The sequence below is a fragment of the Haplochromis burtoni genome, unplaced genomic scaffold (assembly GCF_018398535.1).
Source record: "Haplochromis burtoni strain Fernald_Lab_line unplaced genomic scaffold, NCSU_Asbu1 Contig_431, whole genome shotgun sequence".
NCBI classification, from domain to species: Eukaryota; Metazoa; Chordata; class Actinopteri; order Cichliformes; family Cichlidae; genus Haplochromis; species Haplochromis burtoni.
Genome location: NW_024582792.1, coordinates 60,086 through 74,790, shown reverse-complemented (window position 1 = coordinate 74,790; position 14,705 = coordinate 60,086).

The following is a 14,705-nucleotide window of genomic DNA, read 5'->3' as shown; positions in this document are numbered from 1 at the left end:
CTGTTTCCTCTTTTGCCCCCCTGAAGTTTTGCACCTGAAGTGGAGTGAGAGTTTAGTTTTAGTTGACAAGAGAGTCAAGTAAGTGTTTAACAGCCAAGTCTTTCTTCATATAAATAACTGAACTGTTAAAAAAAACCTTGATGCTACACCATTGGTCCCCAGCCAGTCTCCTTCACTAGGATCCAAATATCCAAAAATCAACTGAATAGTCAGCCACACTCCACACCCCCTGTTACACATTAAACATATTTTGAGCTGCTGTGTCTCAATTGGACTCTTTGACAAAAACACAAACTAGTAAACAAACTCTGCATCATTTCCATTTATCACAGCTTGTCCCTATTTTAAGACCCTGCCCCGAGGAAGTTTAACTAACCTTGACATGATCTGAAAAATATGTATGCAGAGTAGTTTGACATTGAGTTAAAAATAATCATGGACATACCATGAAAAGCTTCACGACAAGGACGTGTTCTTTCATGGAGATTGTGTTGAGTTTTGATTGTGGATCAAGAGTTGAAGTTACTGTGGAATGGGCTTTGGTTTTTAAGCATATAACTTTAATCTTAACTTCTGACATCAAGAGCCGGACACAGGGAGAAAGTGTTACAAGTTTTATCAACAGCAAATACTTAAGAGAATGGAGGCTTAGAGCGACAGGTGGTTAGCAGGCTGGTCTGGCATAGAAAAACACAGAGAGTTTAGTGAATCCACAGACAAGGTGAGCTGGGTTGCCTAAGAGAAATGTCCAGGGACCTAGAACTGTCTGCACGGAGGGAAACCGAACATGTAATTTGTAGGAGACCACAAAGGTGTTCCTGCAGACAGTGGGCAGCATGTGGTTTGGAGATGACTGCATGTCCTAAGAAACATAACATAACATGATAATTTTTTCATCTGGTTGGTTAGGGGCTGCAACACAAAAATTAACCACAACAATAAAGAAACACATTTTTGTCCTACTGAAAAAAATAAATGGAAAAATGCTACTGATGTCAACTCTGCACAGCAACACACCTGTAGGCACAAGGGAGGACAAGAAAGTTCAGGGAATATTGGATTTTTATTTACACTGTTAGCTCCAGTTTGGGGATAAGTTTCTTTGGACCCAAATAGAATGTTCACTTTTGACTGGGAACACAAAAGTTGTAACTTTATCTGACAGTATTTATGAGAGTTCAGAAAAAGAAGAATGACTTTCAAACCCTTGCTTAAATATCACTCTCTATCACCGGGTGTCTCAAGACAAAGACAGTGAGTGTTTTCACATTATGCAGTAGTGTAAATCATCTAATATGCTGTGTCTTTTGATATATATGCATATATATGTATTCATTGAACAAAAACATTCTGAGTAGTCATGAATTATCAATGAATGAGTGACTGGTTAGTACAAAATCACTATAAGATAAGATAAGATAAGATAATTCAATTCAATTCAATTCAATTTTATTTATATAGCGCCAAATCACAACATAAGTCGCCTCAAGGCGCTTCATAGATACAGAGAAAAAACCCAACAATCATATGACCCCCTATGAGCAAGCACTTTGGCAACAGTGGGAAGGAAAAACTCCCTTTTAACAGGAAGAAACCTCCGGCAGAACCAGGCTCAGGGAGGGGCGGCCATCTGCTGCGACCGGTTGGGGTGAGAGAAGGAAGACAGGATAAAAGACATGCTGTGGAAGAGAGACAGAGGTTAATAACAGATATGATTTAATGCAGAGAGGTCTGTTAATACATAGTGAGTGAGAAAGGTGACTGGAAAGGAAAAACTCAATGCATCATGGGAATCCCCCGGCAGCCTATGTCTATTGCAGCATAACTAAGGGAGGATTCAGGGTCACCTGGTCCAGCCCTAACTATATGCTTTAGCAAAAAGGAAAGTTTTAAGCCTAATCTTAAAAGTAGAGATAGTGTCTGTCTCCCGAATCCAAACTGGAAGCTGGTTCCATAGAAGAGGGGCCTGAAAACTGAAGGCTCTCCCTCCCATTCTACTTTTAAATACTCTAGGAACAACAAGTAGGCCTGCAGAGCAAGAGCGAAGTGCTCTAATAGGGTGATATGGTACTACAAGGTCATTGAGATAAGATGGGGCCTGATTATTTAAGACCTTGTATGTGAGGAGCAGGATTTTGAATTCAATTCTGGATTTAACAGGAAGCCAATGAAGGGAAGCCAAAACAGGAGAAATATGCTCTCTCTTTCTAGTCCCTGTCAGTACTCTTGCTGCAGCGTTTTGGATTAGCTGAAGGCTTTTCAGTGAGTTTTTTGGACATCCTGATAATAATGAATTACAGTAGTCCAGCCTGGAAGTAATAAATGCATGAACTAGTTTTTCAGCGTCACTCTGAGACAGGATATTTCTAATTTTAGAGATGTTGCGCAAATGGAAGAACGCAGTCTTACATATTTGTTTAATATGTGCATTGAAGGACATGTCCTGGTCAAAAATGACTCCAAGGTTCCTCACAGCGTTACTGGAGGCCAAGGTAATGCCATCCAGAGTAAGAATCTGGTTAGATACCATATTTCTAGGCTTTTCAGGGCCGAGTACAATAACCTCAGTTTTATCTGAATTAAGAAGCAGAAAGTTAGCGGCCATCCAGGTCTTTATGTCTTTAAGACATTCCTGCAGTTTAACTAATTGGTGTGTGTTATCTGGCTTCATGGACAGATAGAGCTGGGTGTCATCTGCATAGCAGTGAAAATGTATGCTATGTCTTCTAATGATACTGCCTAAGGGAAGCATGTATAATGTAAACAGAATTGGTCCTAGCACTGAACCCTGTGGAACTCCATAATTAACCTCAGTGTGTGAAGAGGACTCTCCATTTACATGCACAAACTGGAGTCTATTAGATAGATATGATACAAACCACTGCAGTGCAGTACCTGTAATACCTACAGCATGTTCTAATCGCTCTAATAGGATATTATGGTGACAGTATCGAATGCTGCACTAGGTCTAGCAGGACAAGCAAGAGATGACATGTAGAGATAAGATGATACCTTTACTAGTCCCACACGTGGGAAATTTGTTTTGTCATAGCAGGAAGTGGACAGTGCAAAGGTTATTAGCAAAAATTAGAATATAACTAGAAAAAGGTGCATTTCCTGCAGAAATGCAGTGTGAGTGCTGTATTTGAAAGACTACACTGAAGAGTGTCATGAAAGCAGATTACATGCAAGCAGGGAAGATGTGCAGCATCTGTCCCATGTAGTACTTGAACCCTTGCCATGGGATCTCACAGCAGCTGCGCATCCCACTGCGCCAAACCAGTTCCAGTACCAAACAGAGATATGATGAGAGCACTGTGCAGAAGAAGCTAATTTGTGCTGAAAAGAGGTGAAAAGGCTGAAAACTGTGCTGATAAGAGCAGAAGAGGATGAAAATTGTGCTAAGAAGAGGTGAAAAAGCTGAAAATTGTACTGAAAAGAGGTGAATCAGCAGACTTTCTGCTGAAAAGAGGAAAATAAACTGAAGTTTGTGCTAAAAACAGCTTAACCCTTTAAGACCTACCATAGAACCAAGTCCGCCAGAGCTTATATTATATTTTTACATGCTGTGGAGCCATTTTTGGGAGCATTTCAAGTTGCTATACATCAATACAACCATTATAGCCCAGATTTTAATAATATGTATTCATTAAGTGCATAGTAATTACATAAATTGCAAAAAAGTGCAATAAACTACAAAAAAATTGAAAATCGTTTTTGCTTTTTTAACATATATTTCGTAGTTAGAGAAATTTAAGAGGCTTATACTCGGAGCCCCCCAGGGGACATGGGAGAAAAAAAAATTAGGGAGGAAAAAAAAAAAAATTAGGGAGGAAAAAAAAAATTAGGAGAAAAAAAAATAAGACGGACTTTTGCGAGATCTCGCAAAAGTATTGCGAGCGCTCGCAAAAGTATTGCGAGATCTCGCAAAAGTATTGCGAGCGCTCGCAAAAGTATTGCGAGATCTCGCAATAAGTATTGCGAGCGCTCGCAAAAGTATTGCGAGATCTCGCAAAAGTTTTAGCCGCATTCTTCGGAGGCCGCCAGCTCGAAGCCGACCGGGAGGTCGAGGCACGATGTGCCGGGAAAGCGGTGTTCCTCCCGGCTGTAGTAGGTCTCGACTTCCCGTTAGCTTCGAGCTAGTGGCCGCCAGCTCGAAGCCGACCGGGAGGTCGAGGCACGATGTGCCGGGAAAGCGGTGTTCCTCCCGGCTGTAGTAGGTCTCGACCTCCCGTTAGCTTCGAGCTAGTGGGTGTCAGATCTCCAAAAACCTCGGAGCTCTTTTGCAAATATGTGATGTCTTGTAAACCGAGCAGGTATCTGACGTTTACACAACTACATTCACGCCTCAAAATATCTTAAAAGTGTATTTTGTGACCCAGAAAGAGTAATATTACAACTAAGTAGCTGCCGCCATTGTTGGAGTTTTGCGAGATCTCGCAATACTTTTGCGAGATCTCGCAAAAGTCCGTCTTATTTTTTTTTTTCCTCCCTAATTTTTTTTTTTTCCTCCCAATATTTTTTTTTCCCCCAATTTTTTTTTCTCCCATGTCCCCTGGGGGGCTCCGTTTATCCCTCAAAACTTTAAATACAAAAAAGTTGCACAAAATAGTTTCCCACCACAGGAAATTTATTTTGAGTGTCTTCATAGTTTTATTTTTGAAATACACCAATTTTTATAACTGCAGGAAAAACGAAAATAAATATTATACTGCAAATTTGCAAAAAAGCAGCATATGCATCAAAATAAACTATTTCCAGCAGTGCAATATGAGTCCTAAGCATCCCAGAAACGACACAGAAAGTCATAAAGTCAAAGATAACTTTTAAAAAGACGAGTATAGGCCCTGAGGCCCTGATAGTAAAAAAGACTACATTTCCGCGAAAATGACGTCACTTCCGGTTTCGGGCAGGTAATGGCGGAAATGCAAAAGTTCGCGCTGACGTCTATTCCAACGTAGGAAGTGTTATGAACAGCTGATGGATCGGTAAAGCGTGTTTCTGGAATATTATGTTTTTGTTCCTGCAAGCGCTTTTTATGCAGTTTTTGCAAAGCTTTATGTGGAAGGAAACCGTGACCTAGGACAAGCTGATGGCATAAGATGTAAGTACAACTCCTCCGGTTTCATATGCAAAAAAATTTTTGCGCTAGCTTACGTGGTTGCAGTGCTACTGGGATTTAAAAATAGTTACGCAAAACAGAGCGTGCCCGCTCCGATCGGCTGTAAAGGGTTAAGAAGCTGGAATTTGTGCTGAAAAGTAGTGAAAAACAGAAATTTTGCTAAAAAGAGGTGAAAAAGCTGAAATTTGTGTGGAAAAGAGTTTAAACAGTTAACTGAAGAAAATGTTGCCATAAGCGGGATTCGAACCCCAGCCTCCTGGTCTGAGAACGGATGCTCATCTCACTGAGCTAAAACATGGCTCAGTCCAGCAAGCAAAACTGGTGATCACACTGATAATGTGGTCCTGCAGCAAAATGGGCCAAAAAATGGCATAAAAAGTTGAATACTCTAAAAAGTACAAAAGTTATCATCACCAAAAGATATAGCAGAAATAGCAGAACAGTTTAAAGTTTGAACAGTGAAAATCGACTGAAAACTGAGGGAGTAGTTAAGCGGCAAAAATGGAGCAACTAGAATAATAAAGGATAAAGAATAAAGAGAAACAGGATCTCAATAGTGTGAATGCCTGTGAGGCATTCACACAATAAGAATAAATACGTAGACAACTGTACAGAATAGAATAAAATAAAATACTATATACAGTAGAATAAAATAGAATAAAATATACAATAGGTAAAAATAGAATACAAATTCTATATACAACTGAGTAAAAATACAACTTTGTCAGAAAAGAGTATTGCACTTAGTCTTATTGCACATGTGTGGGTTTTTGTGTGTTTGATCAGTTGAAGTTTTTGTTGTAGAGTCTGACAGCAGTGGGGAGGAAAGACCTGCGAAATCTCTCCGTCCCACACCGTGGGTGCCGCAGCCTGCCACTGAAGGAGCTGCTCAGTGCTGTCAGAGTCTCCTGCATGGGGTGGGAGATGTTGTCCAACAGGGATGACAGCTTAGCCACCATTCTCCTGTCACTCACCACCTCCACTGGGTCCAGAGGGCATCCTAGAACAGAGCTGGCCCTTCGGATCAGCCTGTTCAGTCTCTTCCTGTCCCCAGCAGAGATGTTGCCACCCCAGCAGACCACACCATAAAAGATGGCTGAGGCCACCACAGAGTCATAGAAGGTCTTCAGGAGTGGGCCCTCCACTCCAAAAGACCTGAGTCTCCGCAGCAGGTACAGCCTGCTCTGCCCTTTCCTGTAGAGGGCGTCTGAATTATGAGTCCAGTCCAGTTTGTTGTTCAGATGAACACCAAGGTACCTGTAGCTGTCCACAGCCTCAATGTCCATACCTTGGATGTTCAGTGGTTGCAGTGGAGGATGTTTGTGCCTGCGGAACTCTACCACCAGCTCCTTGGGCTTACTGGTGTTAATCTGGAGGTAGTTCAGCTGGCACCAGTCCACAAAGTTTTGTGTCAGTTCTCTGTACTCCTTGTCGTCCCCATCAGTGATGAGGCCAACTATTGCAGAGTCATCAGAGAACTTCTGCAGGAAGCACTGGGTGGAGTTGTTGGAAAAGTCTGCAGTGTATCTACACTGCAGACTTTTCCCCACAAGTGGAACGGAGCCAGAACCATTCCCTGTGGGGCCCCAGTACTGCAGACGACCCTGTCCGACACACAGCCCTGAGTTCTCACATACTGTGGTCGATGGTCGATACTATGGCGATGAAAGTGGTAATAGACTGACTCACAAGTAAGTTTATTTATATAATAGCTTCAAGATGAAATCACTGGATGTGATTTTATCTTGAAGCTATCATATAAATAGCAACAAATACGAAACAGAAAATAAGACAAAAAAAAAAACCCAACAACAAAATGAATATGAAACTAATGCAAGCTTAAAAAAAATTAGCTTTCAGCTTTTTAGAGGGCACAATTCCAAAGCACTTTTTCTATGAAGTAGTGCTTTCAATCCCCCAATCATACACACATTCATAACCCAGTGGAGCAGCCAGGGATTCAACCACCGACCTTCAGTTCAGTAGATCCCCTGCTCTACCTCCTGAGCTACAGTCACCCTATGTTTTGCAAAACTTTGGAGGATCCAGTAGGGAACCTAACAGCATTGTGTACTAGTGACTAGCTAGTTTTCAGTTGGCCAAACACAAAACTATACTGCAGATTAACTGGTGCTTCCAATACACTTAGTTAGTTAGTGCACTTCAGTACACTTTAGTTTAAGTGAAAAAAAAAATTCAATTACTGCAATGATTTTTTTTTCTTAAATAACATGCCTGAGACTTAGTATCTGATTACATGCCTCATAGTCAGCTATACTCTTATTGGTACTCATACTCTTTTTGAATTGGTATTAATTATAATTTTTCTTTACTCAGGCATTATTCAGTTCAGATGTGCTATTCTGTAAGGAAATGCCATAACTGAAATATTTATTTTGAGGCTGAAAACATACAAACACTGTCTCTCTCCTGCTTTGTCCAATATATTAACAAGAACTATCAGTGCTGAGCTTTTTGCTGTCAGTCCAAAGTTTCAGTTTGTTAACTGCATGTGGAAACACCTGTTGTTGTGGTGAAGACTGCTTCCTGTGTGTTATAATAATATAAACCCGAAATGATGTCCTTTGAAAGTTTGAAAATACCCCTGACTGTATATAGGTTTAATACTTTAACTTTTGGAAAGAAATACATTTGAAGTGAAATTAACTATAAATAAAGTGTAATATATAACATTTAAAATACGTTTGGTGCATTTTAATTTGTAAAGATCCACATATTATTCTTATTTCTATCAAAATAAGGGCTAAAAAACTATAACTTTTTAGCTGGTGTTGTTCTAACATAAGTACTGGTGTAAGAAAACATGACTACCAACATATAAATATTTTTGCTTTCCCTAAGAAACATACCAGTCTTACACTTTCCACATACAGGATTATATGAGGACTTGCTTGTGTTTGAATTATATAAATTGGGTCATTCTAGGGTATATACGAGGCTCCAACTTGTTATAACAGTTCACACTATTTTATGTGCCCTCCCAGCTCCAAGCGGATCAGAAAATTGTATAATGAGAACAACTACCACCGGTACTACTACTTGTGTGCACAGCTGACCATGTGCAGGAGGGAAAAGGGCCGTGATCTTGGCCATTGTTTTTGCCATAGGATATACCACTGTGGTTATTATAGTGCACTGTTGTTGAACCCTGTACAAAAACTTCCCCATGTACATTGGCTATCATGACACTTCACACTGGTTCCAACTTTAATGCTTCTTATATTAGTTTAACACTATTTTACTTTGTCTGTCTGTCAGTTTATGAACTATGTTAACTATGATTAATCAGAAGCAAATAAGGAAAACTGTTAAATTGCCATATTTTTCAAGATGAAACTACTTTCATAACCTATATTTTTATGGAAATTAACTGAATTCTTTTGTTTGTTTGTTTTTACAGATATAGTAACCTTTGGTATTTACTAGAGAGGTTTTTGTATTGCCTTCTAACACTGTGAGCCCCAGCCACTACCATACACAGTGAGGAATACCCATTCAAAAACCTTTGTCTGATAGTGTGCACAAGTCAGTGTTTTTCACTTTTTTTCACAGTGTTTTTCACTTTTGCTGCAATTAATTTCAAATGTTACTCTTGGAACTTTAAGTTTTGAGTTTTAGTTATTAACATCGCAAATAGCATTTACTCTAATAATATTTTAAATTATTGATAAATAACTATTTAAACACATGCTAAAGATGATGTATTAGTTTAAAGCTCATTGTGTTCTAAAAGGATTCTTATTGTAAATATGACTTATCAAACATTCTTGGTTTTTGTATAGTGTTGTGAGGCACATACGGGAAAGAAAAGCCATCTCTTTACCCACTCACTGTTGTTTGTTTATTTGTTTGTCATTTTGTTTCAATCAGGTCTGGAATCAGGTTTTTGTCATAGAAGGTGTTACAGTGGTAGCCACTGTTATCCACTGTGGCACAACCCAATACAAAAACTTTACAGCACACTGGCTGTCATGCACTCCTTTAAGATTTTTATATTACTTTAACAAATAATTGTAATTTTATTTCAATATCATTTGTTTCACTACATTTACATTTGTTTGTGACTATGCATAATATATGGACTGAAATAATCAAAAAAAGTTACAAAAAAAAGTTTAAAAGTACAAGTATTACAATTTTTCAAGACAAAAGTGAAAAAAAAAAATCTATTCCTTCATATATTTTGTTGAATATTACTTTTCATGAAAATTGCAAGGATTGACCCTCAAGGCATCCGTTGCATTTCCTCCAGTAAACGTTGAAATTTTAGTTGAAGAAAACGTTTATCTAAAAGATTATTCATGCTCTGCTTTCACATAATCTGCTCTTGACGACAAAAGTGTCAAAATTTGCTGGTGTTGGCTGAGCTTTGATTTCATGCTGGATTAAAGCCAAATGTTTTGTCAGTTTTGACCACCCCTTTAATGATATATCAGTACAGCTCAAAGCTCAAAGATTCACAGATTATAATGAGCGAGATGTTGTACCAGTTTGAGAAGATGAGACTTTCTGGGAAAAAACAACAAAAAACAAACAAACAATGAAGACAAAAACAGCACTAATGCGAAGGCTTTGTCTAGCCAATGGCAAACTAATTTACCAGCTTGATCAGTCATTAAAGTTCTGATTATCTCAGTTGACACTCAAGACAATTATTTTACTAGGGTTAGCCAACCTACCTACTGTGACTTTTTGGAGTCATTCTAAATTCTGAAAATATGCCTGTTAGTCTAGTTTTTGTACAACGTTAGAATACTGATTCTAGTATTTGAGTTAGTATTGAATATTCCCAGTTGTGTAAATAGAAATGGATTACATTCCATGCTACATGTAAGAAAGGTATAAAAAGTTGTGTATAAAAAGTTCTGCTATCTCAAGTACTTGTTTTATGTATCAGCATCATATCTTTCTGAGTGGAAGGATTTTGTCTCAGTGTGTATCACTGTGGTCGTAATAGTGCACTGTAGTACAACCCTATACAAAAATGGTCAAGCTAAATGACTAGCTCAAACCTACTGCCTAGTTAACACAAGCCCTTTTTTGGTAATTAAAAAAGCCATTCCAATATTCAGACAGACAAACATTAGAGTTAATGAAATTGTGGCATTTGTGAGAATTTGAAGCATTTTTTTTAATTTTCTTGTTGTATTGATCTAATCTGAGAGACCTCAATATTTTTGTGCTTAATATGTAAACATATTGTGTTTTATGGATAGAAGAAAAATGAATCATAATGAAATTATGGTGCTTGGAATTTATAAGTCAAAAAAACTAATTTCACTACTTTCTATAATGAATATTTGTGCTTTTAGAAACATAAACAAAATTGCTTTTTACTCCTTTTTAAATGTGCCAGTGAATTTTCTCTTTTCAGAACAACATGTGCCATAGTTCAGTACAAGATGTGTTTTTGTATTATCATTTAACAGTGTGGGTTCCACCACACAGTGACACATACTCATACAAAAACATTTCCTGAAGTGGCTCCTGAAATGTTCAGTTCAATGCTCCATTTTTCTGTTACATAAACAGAAATTGAAGTTTAACTAATGACTTTTACTATTTCAGTGCATTATCACCATACACAATGTCCCTTTCTTTGTGGAATGAAGTTTTTGTCATAGGATGTGTCACTGTGGCCGCTATAGTACACTGTGGTTCAACCCCGAACAAAAACATCAGCCCACACACTCACACAACGTTACTTTGAGTAAAGTAACTTTCTGCATAAATCCTGCTCAGGACAGGTTTTTGTATTGTCACATATCACTGTGGTCCCAGTTATACACTCTGGCACGCAGCCATACAAAAACCTCTGATACATATTTTGTTTACTGTTTTTACTATTCCATGTATAAGATGACGTTATATGTATATATATATAATATGTGTATATATATATATATATAATATTATATATATATATAATATATATATATATATATATATATATATATATATATAGTACAGTATATAGTACAGTATAACTGTAGAGCACATTTCATATGCATAATTCCATAATTTTACTCTGTGTGTAAATTCTCAATATTCAGTGGCACAGGACATGCTAAAGAGCTGCCTGTATATTAATGAAGGTCCCCTTGTAATATGTACATATATATCTTTTTTACAGCAAAAATGCCTTTTCTCTCTTTAGGAGGTTTTTGTAACTATGTGAATCACTGTGGCTGCCCCAGTTATATACACAGTGACACATAGTGATGCAAGAACCTGTGCCATAGTGTAGTTGCCACTGTGGCTTATGTTCTACTTATATGTTTACCAATTAGTGGTAAAACAAATATTTTTTGTTGTTTAAAACGTTCAATGAAAAATAAAATATATAATGATTTTCAGTTTAGCTCAGTTCAGTCATTTTATTGTCCTCACTTAGACACTTGGCTTACAGTTACAGACAGGCTGTCAAAAAATCATCCACAGAAACAATATAAAAAGAGCAATATAAAGTGTATGACTTTGATAATGCAAATTATTCCTCTTGTTTGTATTACCTGTCAAGAGTGAAACAAAAGTAAATACTTATAATTAATTAAATTGTAATTATAGTAAAACTAAAAAAAAATAGTGACTGCAATTACACCTTTTCTAAAAGCTCAAGCTCTGTCAGATTAGATGCAGCACATGTTAGTTCTTTTCAATTTATTTTAATAATAGTAATTTGTGTGCTTGTACATATACTATATTTCATAGTTATATGCTGTGCTATGTGGATAAAGCTTAAATCGTATTATTTAAAAATAGCTCAGTCTTTCAATAGCTTCTCTGTTACAGTTATATATGCCCTTGCTTACATCAATAACATGTTATTATGTTTTTATGGTTTTGCATGTATGATTTACAACATGACCACTCATGTCGCACACTACTAAAATTATCATGAAAGGATTTCATAAAGAAAGACTTTGCGTCGCTTAAGGAGGTTTTTGAAACTGTGTGAATCACTGTGGCCACCCCACACTGTGACACACAACACTTCAAAAACCTATGCCATAGTATGGATAAGCAGGAAAACAAATATTATTTCCTTTATTTGGAATCTTTAAAGTTATCTTAAATCTTTTTTAAAGACATAACATCTTTTTTATTACTTTACATTTTTCGTATGAATGTTTTGTATGTTAACATTTTTTTAATAGCTGCTTAAATAAATGCATAGGAAGTGCTATCAGTCGAAAGCTCATAGTGTCTTCAAAATTGCTGTTCCTTTTATATATTTTTGTAAAACACACACAAAAAGCAAATGTCGTTAACCACTAGTGCTTATTTCTTTATCTATTTTCTGTTCTCAGTGTTTTGTTTTCAGTTGAATGAGGTTTTTGTCATAGACTGTGTTACAGTGGTTCCCACCATACACTGTGGCTCAAATCCATACAAAAACCTTTCATTGCACGATGACTATAATGCATTCATTATTTCTTCATATTTATAATAATTTAACAAGTAATTTTACATCGGTTTATGACTATGCAAAGAATATTTGGCTTTCCTGACAATAATTAATCTAAACGCAGGGATTGATCTTCATGAATTTGTTGTTTGATCTGTATTTTCTTTAGTGATGGTTGAAATTGTAGTTCAAGAAAATAATTGTACACCTCTTACTGCTCTCCATCCCAACTACCATGCTTACATGCTTCTGCACATTCTAGTTGGAGCTCTTTTGTCATCCTCAGCAAAGAATTTAGCTTTCAACGTTTCTGCCAAAATGCCATTTGTTTGTTTAGCTCATAGAGTAATTAGCCAGCTGCAAACTTTGTCAGCCATTAAATCAGCCATTAGACTTCTGACTATTTCAGCTGGTATTGAAGACAGTTGCTAGCCAGCTTATTTAATGTGACTTTTTGGAGCCGTCGTAAATTATGAAAATATGTCTTTAGCTTCAGCTACTGCCAAGTTAACTTAAAACTAGCATTGATGATACCAAAACTTTTTTCTTTTCCTTTTTTCCCCAATCAGCTTAAACATGACGTTTTTGACAATTTTTTAAATTAAATTCTCATCTCTGCAAGAACTTGAATTCTCTTTAAATTTCTGCCCAATTAAAACGCAAATACCAGTGAAAAACATCTTTACAAAAAATATTTGTGTACAATTAAACTTTTGCAAAACATTGCAGCTCTGCCTGCACATACAATGCCTTTCTATCTACATGAGACTTCATGTTTATTTAAAGAAAAAATAGCAAAATTGCTATTTTTTTGAAAGTCATTATTTATTGAGTTTGGTATATATTTCACAATGACTTCACTTTTACACGTTATATAATTTTGTATAATATTTATTTACTTATTTCATTTTATAGCCTCATGACACAACAGTAAAATAGCTGAGTTGACAAATGCCATTTACCTTATCTGAATGAGAGAAGAGTTTAAAGCAAAGCATAACAGGGTTTTTTCTTAACCGTTTCTAATGTTTATTTATTTGCTTCTTGTGCGAATATATATTGTATTTCATTGGTATATACTAGGTCATGGATAAGATATAATTTCTAGTGTTTGGATTTTATTAGTCAAAAAGTTATTTCTTTTAATATATTTTATATAAAGAATAATTGCCCCGCATATTCTCTCCTTTCAAAAAAGAACGTTTTTGTATTGCCATTTAACAGTGTGGGTTCCACCCCACAGTGTCACATACTCTTACAAAAACTTTGCCTGTTAGGGTCCATGTTCAGCATTTTCTGCATGTTGCACTGTTTACACTAAGCAGGGATGCCTATATATATTTACTTGCCACTTTATGGACACTTTATTAGTTACACCTTGCTAGTACTGGGTTGGTTTTATTTTATGTATTTATATACAGTAGAAGAAGGACACTAAAACACTTTTTGTCTCACCTAATGACTTGTTTTGCTCTATCACCATCAAATATAGTCACTTTCTTAGTGCTGTGAGGTTTTTGCCTCAGGATGCATCACTGTGGCTGTTATAGTACACTGTGGTTCAGCCCCATACAAAAACAACAGCTCACAAACTACCCATTGTAATGACTAAACGCCTGCACTTCAAGTACGGATTTTTTCCTTAGTTTAACCAAATCCATAAGGCCTGCAGTGGTACTGTAATATTCCTTGTTTTTCATATTACAATACATATATAAATAAATACATACTAACCTAAACAACATTTTCTAGAATCTTCCTTGACTGGTGACAATAGCCCTTTTGTTCACACTGAACCAGTTTCATGTTTTATGAAGTACACTGACTTTCTGCATAAATTCAACTTATGTCAAGTTTTTGTATTGCCAGATAAAGTATCACTGTGGTCCCAATGATTGAGCTCATTTGAGCTTTGTGACATGGCACATCATCCTACTAGAAGCAGCCATCAGAAGATGAGTACACTGTGGTCATAAAAGGATGGACATGGTCAGCATCATACTTAGGTAGCTGGCCTTTAAGTTATGCTCAGTTCATGTCCAAAGTGTGCCAAGAAAACATTCCCTAACCCATGACACCAATGATACAGGGCAGGATAGGATCCCAACCATCCGCATTTCACAGCAAAAATCAAACGCCATCAGATAAAGGTAA